Source organism: Lycorma delicatula, chromosome 2 (genome assembly GCF_047948215.1).
Source record: "Lycorma delicatula isolate Av1 chromosome 2, ASM4794821v1, whole genome shotgun sequence".
Lineage (NCBI taxonomy): Eukaryota > Metazoa > Arthropoda > Insecta > Hemiptera > Fulgoridae > Lycorma > Lycorma delicatula.
In genome coordinates this window covers 168,437,238-168,453,968 of record NC_134456.1, presented here as the reverse complement: position 1 = coordinate 168,453,968, position 16,731 = coordinate 168,437,238, and the positions used below count along the sequence as shown (strand labels likewise).

Below are 16,731 nucleotides of genomic sequence, written 5' to 3'. Positions count from 1 at the left end.
TAAATAAAAATAAAATATTAAATTGAATATTAAATATTCAATAAAAAAAAATTTGGGAGGTTCTCATTATCAGAGGAATGGTATTAAGTTATTTTGGTGATTTTATTGTTTAAGAAAATATGTTTTGAGAATTAAAAATTTGAGATTGCAGAAAAAAATTATTTTTTATTTTGTCGGTTCCATTACTCAAGGGGGAAGCATTTGGGTAAAATCAATTTTTATGAAAATAATCCCTAAATGGTGATAATAAATAATACATTTTTTAAATTGTTTGAAAAATACAACCATACGGCAATATTCTAAATAAACAAAGTTGTAATTTTTTAAGAGGGTAAACATCTTTGGCTAATATTCTTTTCAAGAAGACTAAAGAGTAAGGGCTATCAGAAACTTAAAATTTTTACATTTTAAATGCAACGGGTAACTAACTTGTGAGATGAATTTAAATTTAAAAATTAATATTTTTTGTTACCACAGATCACTGGAGTGGGATGAACAAAATACTTTTATAGTGGTTTGAAGGCCTATTGAAGTAGAAAATATAGATATAAAAAACTCCTGCTCTGAAGCAAAATATAGCAAAAAAAAGGAAAATATACAGTCATTTTTTGGGAAGGTATGAATATTATTTAAAACTTTTTAGTAATTGTGATCTCATAAAAAAATGTCAACTTTAGTAAGAAAAATCTTTTGCTAAAGTGCTCCAATGTAGATTTGAAATTTTATTTTGACTAAAACAACACCACCCCTTTTTCCAATTTTTGCAAAGGTTTAATTTTTCCCCTACGGGTATTAGCCACCTACAAAGTTTGAAGAAAATTAGTTAACAGGGTCTGCAGTTGTAAGATCAACTACAGGCCAGCATAAATATGTACAAACATCAAATCATGTTATTATGTATGACAAAAACAATTTTTTGGGGGCTTGTGAGAATCGGAATAAAATATTTTTTCATACATTATTTATAATTTAATTAAATCTACTTGTATTCTTTTTATAAACAATATTTCTTTCTTTAAATGTCTCCCCTTAGGATACAAAACTTAAAAAACTATTTATTTAGATTTTTTTGACTGATCTGTATACTTTCCTGTTTCTGCTATAGGAGGGAAAGTAAAATAGCTGCCCACCCCTGAATTATGTATAATGTGAACATATCAACCTGCGAACTGTGTTAATTATTAATATGTAATTACTAAATTTACTAAAAAGTACCTCTGACTCTTAGAATCACATTTGTTTTCATTTAAATTATTATAAACTGGGTAATAAAAAAGGGGCAGCAAAATAAAATTTTAATTTCAGCTTTTATATAAGAAACTAATCTGGTTAAGCAACTTCAAATTCAAAATATTCTGATTTCAAAGAAACTTTGAACAGGTTGGTGCACTTTTTAGTTTTTATCTATAAATTTAAAATTTAGTTTGCCTTTGTTATAAATGTTACAAAATGTTTGTAGTACCCTGTACTTTAAATTATTCCAAGATGCACAAGTTACAACCAATTAATTCTATATGGCAGACTTGCAGAAATCTAAGAAAAAATAATTTTAATAACTGAAACTAAAATTCTAAAATGTATTATTTGAAAACATTTATTGTGTGATAATAAGATTTTTCCTCCATACACTGTGAAAAAACAGTAGATAATAAGATTTTTCCTCCATATACTGTGAAAAAACTTCACTTTGTACTTTTTTTCTCTAAAATATCATCAGTTGGTTTCACAATCATACAGTAACATTAAATTACATCAGCAGCTCTTTGTTAATGACATATTATTCCTATGAAAAACATATTCCTTTCATTCAACGAAATTAGAATCTACTTCAGAATACAAAAGCAACAAAACATACATCTTGGATTTTAAAATGCTTAATTGACTGATTATAAATTCTTTATCAAAATGTATGATTAAGCATCTGTCAACTTGCAACTCATCTCAACTCAGAAACATTTTCTTTCTTTTTTCCTGGGCACACAACGAGGTGTTGATATCAGCGTTCAGACACAAAATTACTAAAGTAAATGATTAAATATTAACAATTAAAATTTATTTAAAAATTAAAAGGATGTAAAATGCCTATGTGGTATGCTAAGTGTGAAATAAAACCAAAATAAAAATAATATTAAAAATTCAACATTAAAAAAATTGTAGTACGTCAAAAGGCAAAAACATTACAGTTTTAATCAATTATTTGCATCCAGATAGTCAGCCTTAAGAAATCTTAAGACATTACATAACATCAACACATTGTTGCCTACGATATTTCAGATGTTAGCCTCTAGTTCAAACCTCCAATGTAATGCTGCATTACTGACAAGTCCATAAGAATGTGGTGTACCATTAGTTGGCAGTCGCAGTGTACACAAACAGGTGTATTGGTCTGACTCATGAGGTGTCCATGAGTATGTTTAGTGTGCCCTATTCACAAACAGCAAATAATAACCTCCTCTTGATAGTTAGTCCTGCATGAGGAGATCCACTGTGACACAGTGTTCATAACTGGATGAAGTTTATTGTTGATGGTAGCAATACATTCACTACCACTCACTTTGCCACTCATCATAAACCACCCTTTTCAGAAAACAGATAACATCGTTTGAAACAATACAATTAGTGAAAGAAGGCTCTTTTGCTGCACGATCAGAATTGTCTGATATTCCAATATGACTAGGGATTCAATAGAAACTCATGGTTGTATTATTATGCTATCATTTCAGAGAAAACAAACTGTATATCACAGACAACAGGGTGGAGTACGTCACTAATCACCTACAAGGCACTCATGGAATCTGAACAGACAAGTACATGTCAGAATATTGAGCTTCTTATATTTAAGGCCTTGCAAGCAGATCTGTGACAAAAACACTGTTGGTGGAGAAGAAGGCTAAATATGTATGTTCTATTGGCAACAAAAGCAAACCAACAGAATTATTGTGTCTAGAGCCAGCCGTCTATATAAACAATAGCATCAGAATTCATACTATTTACCATAATACAAATCTTTCTCAAAACATAACTGGATTCATATCCTTTTTTTAATACTGACTGAGACTAAAGCAATAATTTATGAGAGAAGACTGCCGAAGGAAGTAATAATGATGAGTAATAAGAGGTACTGGAGGTAATTGTATATTTTGAGGTAAGAAAAGCCGATGGAGCTCTGAAGGCTAGTGAAGCAGTAGATCTTGGCCACTCCTGATATCGATAACATGATAGAGAATACTGCATCAAAAGCAGAATGATTTGGTTGTGCTTCATTGTGAGCTGAGTAAGATGATTATATCATTTGGTTTGGTCTATTCTAATGAGATGGCTGAACACTGTCCACTAGTAGACTAACCACGGGGCTTGAGTGAAACGCACCTGTAGCAAGATGGATGAATGAATGATAAACTGCAATGAGCATCTTTAGAGCAGTAACCCGTGTGGATGAATAAGCCACACATCCATAGTCTAAGCAGGAACGGATCAGAACTCGGTAGAAGCACAACATGCATACTTGATCAACTCCCCAACAAGTTTTATAGAACTCCCAGTAAGTCTCAACATTTTTAGACTTTTACCTTTAGCTACTTTAAACGTGTTACCCATGTTAATTATCAAACAAAAATCTAACCTACATGCAGGTTAACTGCATTTTACTGGTTCACCATGTAGAAACAGTTGAGGGTCAACGTGTTCCCGCAAGCTTGAAAAGTAAATGCCTTTCATTTTCTCTGGAGAAAATGTGAATCCAGTTGTTTTACACCATGATTTTAAATGGGCTTTTATGTTTTGGAGTAGTCTCTTGGCAGTAGTAAAATTTTAGATGCAACGTAAATTGAAAAATCATCTAGAAATAAAGAACATGTAATGGATTTTCTGATGCAGTTTGTTATAATACCTATTGCTATGGAAAATAAGGTTATACTTGGGACACTTCCCTGAGGTATTTTGTTTTATAGTGTATAATTTTCGGAAACCATCATTCCAACTCAAACTTAAAAGGACTGACTAGTGAGAAAACCCTTGATAAATGCAAGGATATTCCCTTGTGTACCCCATTCTGTTATTGTTTATTTGGTATTCTTCTAAACAAGCTCTATTATATGCCTTTTGCATATTTTTTTTTTTTTTTCAGTCATTTGACTGGTTTGATGCAGCTCTCCAAGATTCCCTATCTAGTGCTAGTCATTTCATTTCAGTATATCCTCTACATCCTACATCCCTAACAATTTGTTTTACATATTCCAAACGTGGCCTGCCTACACAATTTTTTCCTTCTACCTGTCCTTCCAATATTAAAGCGACTATTCCAGGATGCCTTAGTATGTGGCCTATAAGTCTGTCTCTTCTTTTAACTATATTTTTCCAAATGCTTCTTTCTTCATCTATTTGCCGCAATACCTCTTCATTTGTCACTTTATCCACCCATCTGATTTTTAACATTCTCCTATAGCACCACATTTCAAAAGCTTCTAATCTTTTCTTCTCAGATACTCCGATTGTCCAAGTTTCACTTCCATATAAAGCGACACTCCAAACATATACTTTCAAAAATCTTTTCCTGACATTTAAATTAATTTTTGATGTAAACAAATTGTATTTTTTACTGAAGGCTCGTTTCGCTTGTGCTATTCGGCATTTTATATCGCTCCTGCTTCGTCCATCTTTAGTAATTCTACTTCCCAAATAACAAAATTCTTCTACCTCCATAATCTTTTCTCCTCCTATTTTCACATTCAGTGGTCCATCTTTGTTATTTCTACTACATTTCATTACTTTTGTTTTGTTCTTGTTTATTTTCATGCGATAGTTCTTGCGTAAGACTTCATCTATGCCGTTCATTGTTTCTTCTAAATCCTTTTTACTCTCGGCTAGAATTACTATATCATCAGCAAATCGTAGCATCTTTATCTTTTCACCTTATACTGTTACTCCGAATCTAAATTGTTCTTTAACATCATTAACTGCTAGTTCCATGTAAAGATTAAAAAGCAACGGAGATAGGGAACATCCTTGTCGGACTCCCTTTATTACAGCTTCTTTCTTATGTTCTTCAATTATTACTTTTGCTGTTTGGTTCCTGTACATGTTAGCAATTGTTCTTCTATCTCTGTATTTAACCCTAATTTTTTTAAAATGCTGAACATTTTATTCCAGTATATGTTATCGAATGCCTTTTCTAGGTCTATAAACGCCAAGTATGTTGGTTTGTTTTTCTTTAATCTTCCTTCTATTATTAATCTGAGGCCTAAAATTGCTTCCCTTGTCCCTATACTTTTCCTGAAACCAAATTGGTCTTCTCCTAACACTTCTTCCACTCTCCTCTCAATTTTGCATATAAAAAAAAAAATACAGCAACGAGGCTACTTGGCAACGTTGGCTAAGTAGGCATTTTGAATGACAGATTCAAGAGCAACTACATGATTGACAGATGATCTACTTTGGCGAAAACTGCATTGTTTGCAGGCAATTAGGGTATTTTTCTCAAGGTATCACACAAGACAACAATTTACCATTCATTCCAACACCTTGTACTGGGTAGTGGTCAAGGAGATACGATGATAACTTGAAGAGCATGATTTATCTTTACTAGGTATCAGTACGGGAATCACTAATGCTTATGACCAAAAATTTGGAAAACCCTTATCAGAAAATATTCTATCATCAATACAAAATTATCGTAATGCAGAACCTGGAAGTGTGATAAACTACTGAGCCTGATATTATCATTGCCGGGTGAAAAGTCAGGGAATTATTCAAAACAAACCTTGGCTCATGAAAAGAAAAATGTATGTTTAATTCATTTCGCAAGTCTCCAATCTCAAACAGGATATGTTTTAGTGTAACTAATACTTCATAAACTCAGGAGGCTATGAAGTTGTAAGTGAAAATTACCTAAATGTGTTTCCAAGGGACTCAAAAATATGTGTCTTAAATAATTTATATGCATCTGCAAAAATTAAATGTAACTATTTGTTTATAAAGAAAAAGTTGGTACTATAGCAGTACATTTTTTCACTAAACTGAACTTTATCTTTCTACTTTTCAATTTTCGATATCCTTTTATGGCTTACTATACTGCAAACTACTACTTTAATTCTTTTAATTTTATAATGTTTACCATAAAATATCTTCTTTTTAATACATTAATAAACAGTAAAAATAACCTTTTATTTAAAAAAAAATAAAATAAAATAAAAAATTTTAACTTCTTTTAATATATTTATACTTTGTACACCTCTATCACAATTCAAATCTGTAACAAGATTATTTCTTCTTTCTCTAAGCGGGATTATTTTTTATTATATAATTTTAGCACTGATTCACTTATTAAAACTTTTCACCACAGCTCTGTAGTACAAAATAATATTTGAGTAGAATAAATGTCCTGTTAGCAATAAAATTTTAAAGATTTCAGCAAAATAAAAACAGTATTTCACTACCACAATATGTACTGATACATTAAAGAGTTAAGAACTGACATTTTAAAACGTAAGTCTACACTTATTCATTTGCCAGATATAACTATTAACTTTTGTTTTTCAAACCTTATATCATTGAATTTTAACTGCATCATTATTATAAAAGATATTAATAAAAACAAATTTAGTAAACGGATACTCCTGATAAAACTAGAAAAAATCCAGTAGCATGTGCATCTATCCAAAATTAAATTTTCAACTGATTGAATTGCAAATCATGAGGCATGACTTTATGACTAAGTAGAAAAAAAAATTTATAAGTGACACATTTTTTTTTACAAACTGGATGAGGTGAATAAAATGTACAACTTCATAGTATAATCTAGAGTCTAGTGTCAAGCTTTAGGTCAAATCAAAGTGAATAAACAAACACTACATCTAAGTAGTTATATCTACCCTGACAGGAGTGGTATCCAGAAAAACTACAGATACAACTACAGGTAGTTATATACAGTGCAACAATAACTATCTTTCATGTTGAAACTTATTCGTCATCCCCTTTGCCACCCATCTCGCACTGCCCATCCCTCCATATCAATCTTAGATCAATGTGTAATCTTAGCTCATAAGAGGAAGATTCTTTTATTGTTCTAGAGCACTCATCATCTTATTTTAACTTGTCATCAAGTGAAGATGAAGAGGATGTTAAGAACACTGTGGACAGATATTTATTCGTCAAATTACTTGCAGAATAACAGTGTTGTTGGAAAAGTCAAGAGTGCCAAAAGCTATTAATGAAAAAAAGAATGTGAGAGAAGACATATGTAGCATATATTCCCAAGGTACTGGGATTGAAATCTCCACAGCCCAAATGAAGAAAATGCTACAAAACATGAAAACCAAAGTGAAAAAGAAACTGGAAAATAATAACATTAAACTTAAAGATTGGGAAAAAATATTTTATTAATATTGGATAAAACAGAAAACAGTTTTCAGCAAAGTGACAAGGTTTTTTTAATTCTATGTGGGTGCAATCTAATGTACCAACAACAGTTTGTAAATGATAGTGCACTTACCACAGTAACTTTCCATTATTAATCTGTAGTCCTGTACTAGAAAAATGAATACTGTTGCATACAGTTAATCGGTCTATTCCAAAATCTTCTGCCACTCCACTCTGAAATCCAGGACCAGCATAAATTATTTCATAATAGCGTAAATTATTTTTTATTATTACATTAATATTTAATTAAGTATTATAAGTTAATATAGTATAAATTATTATTTTTAGGTTATAATGTAAAAATATTTCCATGTGACTTTTCGGGCTTGATGCTTTTCCCCAAGTTTCATCCTATTTGACATAAATTCTGAAGTTAGAAAATCAATACTTTCAGTCTTGAAATACATCAGTTCCTTTCATCTGCTGATAACTCTTCTTCCTTTATACATCTTTCCCTCCTTCCCATACATGAACATTACCATGTTGAAGACAACCGACTGATGTTACTAACAACATAGTGTAGTGTACGTACCCAACTACAAATGAAATAACGAATTTCTAACTACACTTAAGTAGTTTGCTTCACGCAAGTACTTCACTTTATTCACATCAAAAGTGAAGTTATGTGTTTTCTACCTACAATGGGAGGAAACAACCTTTCCGGAAAAACAAAGTTGTAACTATAGGAAGCAGTTTTAACTAACTTTTATTCACACCAAACGAATTACAACTTAGAAATACCGTAGTGGTTAGATACTCTAAGTAAGTATTTCTAAGTAAAAAACGAATGATCGTTTGAAAATAGATTCAGAGACAAATTTCTGTTTTGAAAAAACATGGTTGTATGCGTGAACAGTGTTCAATATAAATATTAAATAAATCATGAAAAATACTTGACAGGAAGTGTTTTGATTTCATTTTTTGTATACAGTTGAAGATGGAATTGCCCATAGTTTTATGTAGCATTAATAAAAACGATCTTATACTGAAATAAAAAAATTAACTTTATGTAGTAGACAAATTGTCAGATGAAAATTTAATCCACTATGTAGTGAAAATATTGTACTACTAATAAATTATGAAATATACCTGACAGGATGTGTTTTGATTTTTTTTTTTATCATAGTGTTGCATTTGAAAGTGAATTGTAAATAAGTCACTGAATTTTTGTCACCTCATTAGTTTGAGGTAAAACATACTTGACCTCAAAAACTGCAAAACTGTAATGAAGCCATCAAAACTGCTAAAAACACCATTCCAACTGTGAACATATCCAAAAAGTTCACAGCTCGTATTTTTTCAGATAATAATCTAGGCCTACTACACAAAATATTTTGATATGTCTATAATGAGATAGCTTATATTCTAGATAGTTTGTTACTTAGTAGTAAGTATGACACATACACACAAACTCATGTTTAAACACGAAAGTGAATAGACAAGCATGGACATGAATGTTTGCATAATCCTGAATGTAAACATTGTAGAAGGCTCAGTTACTGTTTTGATTTCAATGTGTTATTTTGTATTGTTGCTAGTGTTAATACTGTGGTTAGGTAATGTACACTTGTTTATAAAATAATTTTATTGGCAGTGAACTTCTCTTTTATGTGATATCTTTTATTTTTAATTTTATTAATTAGAGAAATTCTTATTTTAGCTGTAGAGAAACTGTGATAAGACAAAGTGAGGTGCAATCATTAGTTTTATAACTTATACTAACTGTATTATTATTGTAAGAACCCTTGCATATTATAAAAATGGATTATGGAGAGTTCAACTGACATTCACACTGAACCAGAGTCACAGATTGACTTACAATAGATCTTCAGTATTACACGATATTTTAGAGTTTACTGAACAACAAATAACATTGATATCTTTAAGAAGTGGATGTATTGAAACAAAAAATATCTGTACTTTTCATAAAACCAAATATTTAGATAAATATTTCCATATTAATGGGAAAAGTTGCTCTGACCCATTTAGCTATCACACTAAACTGGTTAAGAAATCCCTTTGACACTTTCAACAAGCAATCCAAATTTAGAATTAATTCCAGGCAGAGCACTGTGTACAAAATGCTTAAACAAAATATAAAAACCACAAGATGATACAAAAAGTGAACCGGAATGTCAAGATATATTTGAGTCTCTATACATGTGTTATAGTTGAGCCAGTGAATGAAACTTGTTCAGCACTTGGGGTTTCCCCATTAACTTTCAAAAATTATCGAGCAGCACAAAGGAACTAATTTAAAAAAATAAAGTTATAAAATGTCAAGTCAATAAATTAAACAATTTCTTTGATTTAAATATTTCTACAGAAGAAACCTGCTTAATACCAAAAAATTATGCTGATTTAGGTAAGGAATATGAAGAATTAATAATTAAATTAAAGGATAAAATGAAAACAGTTACCTCAATCCAGGAAAAAATGAATATTTCAAGTTTATTACCAAGCAGCTGGAGCATTCAAAAAATTCAAAATGAGTTTAATCTTAGTCAGTATTTAGCCCATCAATCCAAACAATTAGTTAAAACAAGTGGAATTTTGCCACAAATCGGCAAAAAGAAACCCAGTCACATAATTGATGAAAATTTTATTAAATGAGTCCAAGATTTTACCAGAATGACGAGCACAGCTGAATGATGCCAGACAAGAAGGATTATGTCTCTATAAGACAAGCTGATCTTATGTAGCTTAAAGATGTGTACATAGCCTTCAAAGTAAAACATAATTTAAAAATTGGTTTTCAAAATTTGCTGATTTAAGACCAAAATTTTTGTTTTGGCTGGTGGGTCACTCACTCTGTGTGTGTGTCACTTACCAAAATGTAAAACTCATGTTACCTGCTCTAAAAGTGAAATTTGATTATAAAATTCTTCTTTCAACCATGGTACGTAATATAAAAAATGAAAAGTGCATGCTGTCACAGTGTGAAAAATGTCCAGGCACTAATGAAGTCCTCAGATTATTGCAAGAGAGCTGGGATGATTTTGATTCTGATATTATCTTCAAACAGTGGGTTTCTGCTGATCGTTGTGAACCAACTACTCAAATTCTTCAATTTCAAAAGTATTTAGATAAACTTACTGAAAATTTAATTTAAAAAGGCATCACTTTGTTGCAAAGAAGCAAGCTAATTTCCTCAACATTATAAAGGAAAATTTGTTGGGAGGATGAATATATTGTAATGGGAGACTTCTATCAAAATTTTCCTCTTGTGATACAGAATGAAGTCCTGTCATATCACTGGTCAAAAACTTATGCCACATTTCTCATATATTTTAAAAAAGAAATAAAATTACAAAGCCAAAGCTACTGTGTGATTAGTGAGTACTTGAAGAACAATAAATCATCATTCTTCTGCTTCCAAAAGCAAGTTATAAATAAAGTAAAAATACTGTTACCACAAGTTACAAAATTTTTTTAATTTTTCTGATGGCTCCTCTGATGGTTTTTAGCAGTTTTGATGGGTTCAATACTCATCAATCCCTTTAAGTAAAAAAATGAATTTTATATGATTTTGATATTGATACTCTATATTGATACTATATTTTGATATTGATACTCATCAATCCCTTTAAGTAAAAAAATGAATTTTATATGATTTTAAAGTATATAAAACATACTGTTGTAAAAATTTCAGATTTTTGCCACCTATCCCCATGTGGTTTTTGGGACCCAAAAATGAGACATTTTCAAAATTTATGATTTGGCAGCCATTTTTTTAAAAGAAGGATTCTCGATAACAGTCCAATTTTTTTTTATAAGTACTACTAGTACCTAAGAATTAAAAGGTAAAAATCAGGCATGTTACCCTAAGCCTTTCATTATTTATTTTGGGCCCAAAATTTGAAAAAAAAACAACAATTTGTAAACATAACTTCACTAAACATTACAAGATTTGGTTATATAACAAAATTAATTTTGAGTTCACTTAGATGAAGTTCCATATTTACTCTTTCTAAAAAGCCATTTTTAACCTCTGCATGATGTAAATAAGAATGCTTCAGTTCATAGAAAAAGTGATGAAAATGGCTGTTTTTACCTGTCGACGAGTTACAAAATAGTCTATTACTAAAGAAAAATTATTTTTTTAAATACAAAAAAATATTTACTGGCTACTACAAGGTGGGTAGTTATATACCAAATATCATCAAAATCAAAAATAGTGATGAAATAAAAGTTTTGAAAATTTGTTGAATTAAAATGGAATACTCCTTACACAACAATGAAGAATACAAATCCCATTTTCTCATAACAGTGCTTAGGAATAATGCTTAGGTAGGACTGTAAGAGTCAATGCACTTTTGACATGATTTGGTCACATTTGGTTATGATTTTGACACTGTCCAAGCTTGTGACAAGGATGTTGATATTTTCCTATGGCTGCAGAGTAATTTAATGATTGAAATGTGAATCTAATAATAATCTCTGCACCAATATTAAAATATTGGTGCTTATGAACAAAAAATATTACATTTTCACAAATATATAATCAATCTTTGAAAAGATAAAGGCTATTTGCCTTCTCAAATAGGAAATGCTGATCAAACCCCCATATATTTTGAAATGCCATTTGACAAAACCGTAAACAAAAAAGGTGAAAAAAGTTTTACGATTCACATTGGTGGTAATAAAAAACAAAGGTGCAGTGTTGTGCTTTGCATTACTTCTGATGGATCAAAATTACCTCCGTACATTGTTTTTAAAAAAAACTCTTCCTACCGTACAGGTAAATGAAGTTATTATCAGAGCACAGGAATCAGGTTGGATGGACGAAACCCTAAGTTTAGATTGGATCAGGTGTGTATGGCAAAAGCAATCAGGAGATTTATTTAATAAAAAAAAATACCGGTATGCTAGTAATGGATAGTTATCGGGGCCAAACAACTGATAAAGTGAAAGACATTTTAAAAAAGGGTATGACAGACCAAGTAATAATTCCAGGCGGATTGACATCTCTATTGCAACCACTAGATGTCCGCATTAATAAACCGTTCAAATCTCTATTAAAACAACTGTACAGTAAATGGATGACTGCGAAAATTTCTTTCTCATGCCTACAGGAAGAATCAAACGCCCAGATTTTAACCAGATTTGTGTTTGGATAAAAGATGCTTGGGAAGGTATTTCTACGGAATTAATAAGGAAAAGTTTTAAAAAATGCGAAATATCTAATGAACTTGTGCTAGTGAAGACCATCACCTTTGGCAGAGCGACGTGGATACTACCGGTAACTCTTCTACAGACATTAACAGTGACAGTGATTAATTAAAAATAAAATCCCATATTAAAAAGTGTATTGAAATGATCCTTTTCAACATGATACGTTCTTTTCGTTTTACTGGCCTACTGATTCTGAACTAAAATAGTACTTATGGTAATTAATTATTAATGTAATATTAATATTGCAATTTAAATGAACGAATTAAATGGCTTACTTCCTGAATATTTTCGTATTTACATATTTTTTTATCATATCTGTTGCACTTTAAAATACCAGTATATACTCTATTTTTTTTTTTTTAGACTTTCAGTCCAGAAAATTGAGGTGCGGGGCTTATTCGGGGTCAGGGGGTACTTGAATAAATACGGTAATTTCTACTCAAAAAAATAAAAAATTACAACTACTATAATAATACTGCTGTTCTACTATTACAGAACATAGCATGTAACATATTATTACTAAGTAACAATTCAATTAAAATTGAATAAAAATTTATGTCAACTAAACTACATTAACCTTATGTAATCCTTTTATGATTGAATATTTTTTATTCAATAGAATGATCTTAATATAGCTGCACTTGATTAAATAAATACCATTGTATGGAGTCGACTAATGTTTTTTGATCACACATATGTTTTTTTACTTCTAAGCTTATTTAAGGATTACTAGAAAGAGAATTCTGATTTCATCTGTTATAAACTTTTTTTTTAATAATATAAAAAAATTATAAATTCAAATTAGCTTTCTACACATTCTTGAATTTTTGCAAAATTACCAATTTAAAAAATTTACTATTATTAAAATAAAAACAAATTTCTTCACTTAAGAGGCCAAAGCTGTTAAAGCTTTGATTACTACAGCTTTACCACCACAAACAAGAATGATTTGATCTTCCATTCCTGAGGAAAGATTACTAAAAATGGAAAATAACATAAAAGTATTGTGACAATTTGGACTCTCTATCAAAATGAACATTTGGGTAAATTGTAATTACCTAACAAGGTACGATCACTTAAGATAGTTTTACAGCTAAAGATTTTTTAGACTGCTAAAACAAAATATGAAGACACATTTTATAAAGAAAAAAGTAACTGATGATATAGCAAAGGTGAAATAAATGCATATTTAAACATATTATTATAATTTTTTTTTCAAATAAAAGAAACACATGAAGAGTAAAAAAACTCCATTCTGTTAAATTTAGCAATTTAATATGATAATTAAAAATTAGTTTATGATCAAGTACAAAAGCTAAATCTTTATTGATTGTAACCGGTTAATCACAAGGAAGAGCATACAATGAAATATACTAACATTAAATGTCACAACAGTTATAGCTACAGGTGACCTATTACAACACCAACCACCACCAATAAATGACATCATTCTCTGGAACAAGTACCACCCTGTGCCACGTTTATTAAGGAATGTAAGGAATTCAGTTATTCAGAATATACTGTTGTATATTAGTATGCTATGCCCCTCACCACTGAAGTGTATGTGATATTCAGCCTTACAAATAACAATTTTCATCAGATCACCAATAGGGATTGACTGGGCAAAACATTACTTTCAGAGAAATTAGCATGGACTAGTATCTCTCTTACCAACACTGCTTTATGTGCATCTCAAGACATAAAAAAATAACTGAGGCAATAATATACAGTAACAAAATGAATATCCAATTTCTGTGTTAGGTTAATGCATTGTGTACACTATTTAGTAGAGGAAATGAGGAAACAATAATAATAAGAGTTATTTATATTGTAAAATAAGTATTAAAGTATTTCTCCAAATAAGATTTATGATATTTTTAGCAATTTTAAGGTACCATATTTGGTAGTGATTTTAACAAAACTTTAATAACAATATAGATAGACAAACACTAAAAGGCATTTAAGAAAAGTTATTTTTTCAAATTAATATAAAGTATGAAGTAGTATAATTAAGTTACTTTGCATCTGTTCTGTCATAAAAAAGATAATTTAAGAAAAAATAATCACTTAACAAGCATTAATTTCTCATTACCAATACAATGAATTTTATTGAATTACTTTGGCCAATTTTACAGAAGTCTATGTCTTACCTTGAATCATTGATGCTATTAATGAAAGCCCAATCATGTTATTCTGGTGATGGCATATTGAACCAATCCAATACAGCCTGTATAATGTCTAACAAACTAGTCATACTATACATTACTTGCTTTTTTTTTTTTTTTTTTTAGAAACTTTTGTATTTATTAAAGGTAATGTATTTATTATATTTATTTATATTTAGGTAATGTATTTAGGGTAAGGTATTTATTAAAGGCCACACCTAGTAATGTAAATTAAAATATTCACTGCCTATACTCACACTAACTTATTAAGATTTCTATACTACGACAAATTTATTTTCTTTGAATTCCTTAATTATTTGGCTTACCTGAAAAAAAAATTATCGTTCATCTTTAAAACATACACATTCTCCAGCTACTCAATTGAAATTTACATTATTTGTTTTATACATATAATCAGATACTTATCGCAAACTGCTTCACTTCCAGGTCCTGATAGGTTTGCTTTTTATTTTTTCGATTGTTCCCAATCACAGCAGTAAATATACATTTTTAAAATTATACAGTAAAAACTAAAAAAAAAAAAAAATAAATAAATAAACACATTACAAATATTTCAATTAAACTTTTGAAAAAATACATTTGTGATTTCTGATTGACAAAAAATAATTTTAAGTATTAAAACATTACATATAGATAGATACAAGGCGATTTTTAAAGTAAAATCCATTTTGAATTCATCGCATAGATATGCAATGCAAATAGATGACACTTGTGTAGTCAGTTATCTCAATTAATAATCAGCTGTTACTAATAATAGTTTAGTCATTTTGTTGTTACTTGTTTATATTCATCCACTAAGTATTACAAATCATGATCCCACCAAGTATTAAATACAATGAGTAATCATATTTTTGATGATAAAAATCAATACTACAACTGAAATTCACAGGCAAATTTGTGACATTTATGGGTCAAATATTATGAGTGACACTGAAGAAAGACATTCATGATGAAGACCACAGTGATTTACAATCTGTGATAACAGGTGATTGATTGAAAAAGTTCAAGAAAATTGGTACTTTGCCATAATACAATAGTCTTTGATTTTTCTGGTGTTTCATAATCTTTGATTTATGAAGTTTTAACCAAAAAACTGGGTTATAAAAAATTGTGTGCCAGATGGTGCCAAAGATGTTAACTGACACACACACAAGGAAAAATATCTTGCTCCATGGCATGAATTTTTGTAACCTAATGAAAATAAAGGCAGTGAATTGTTTGATCATACTGTTACCAGTGATGAAACCTGGACTTCTTATTTAAACATAGAGACATTGACATAGTCTAGATGATGAGTGCCGACAGTGGTGGCACTCATCTAGACTAAAGAACAAAAACATTCAGTGAAGAAGCAACATATTGTGAAAGTTAAACAATTTTAGAAGAGCAATAAAAAAAAAAAAAACATGAAATTCTATCCCACGGGATTTCGTTTTACATTACAATGCTAATTTGTCACATAGAGCAGATCAGACAGTGAGGCAATTGGAAATTCTTCAATCATTCACTCTACAGCCCTGTCTTAACTACCAGCAATTATTTTCTTTCTTTTATCTTAAACATATGCTTGTATCACAAAGGTTTGACAAGATGAATTGAAAAATGATATTATTGCGTGGTTTAAGTCACTGGAGATGGAATTTCTTGAAGAGGGAATGAAGAAGCTAAGCAGGTATGTAGAAAGTAAAAAATATAGATTTTGTACATAAGAAATAAAGGTTTATCTCATTTTTCAGCTTTGTTTTTATTTCAAAACGCACTTTACTTTAAAAACACACTTCATAAATAGATTAACAAATACATATACAAGTACACAACACATAATATATAAATATCGATATAATTATATTTATAATTATGACACAGGTTATAGTATTAAATGACGTTTCGCTGAACATTTTTTTTATGAACCCCAATATTTTTATTTGATAATATTATCCAAATTAATGAATTT

General features: G+C 29.9%; 1 protein-coding gene and 1 long non-coding RNA gene across 4 annotated transcripts in view; one reads left to right on the top strand and one right to left on the bottom strand.

The window, feature by feature from the left end:
• The window catches only part of LOC142319421 (mitochondrial enolase superfamily member 1-like), a 247,930-nt gene that overhangs the window by 191,389 nt on the left and 39,810 nt on the right, over positions 1–16,731 (top strand). Inside the window, exon 1 of one of the 2 annotated variants that reach the window (XM_075356690.1) lies at positions 542–616. The exons of the other annotated variant lie outside the window; for it this stretch is intronic. The gene's annotated coding sequence lies outside the window, so the exon portion shown is untranslated. Of the gene's footprint in view, positions 1–541; positions 617–16,731 lie in introns of those variants that run through there. 2 annotated transcript variants of the gene reach the window in all.
• Positions 1–16,731, bottom strand: part of LOC142319422 (uncharacterized) — a 129,891-nt gene that overhangs the window by 110,280 nt on the left and 2,880 nt on the right. For both annotated transcript variants that reach the window (XR_012755195.1, XR_012755196.1), the window contains exons 2-3: positions 15,083–15,286; positions 7,490–7,590 (exon numbers count right to left, since the gene is read on the bottom strand). This is a non-coding gene — a long non-coding RNA (uncharacterized LOC142319422). The remainder of the gene's footprint in view (positions 1–7,489; positions 7,591–15,082; positions 15,287–16,731) is intronic.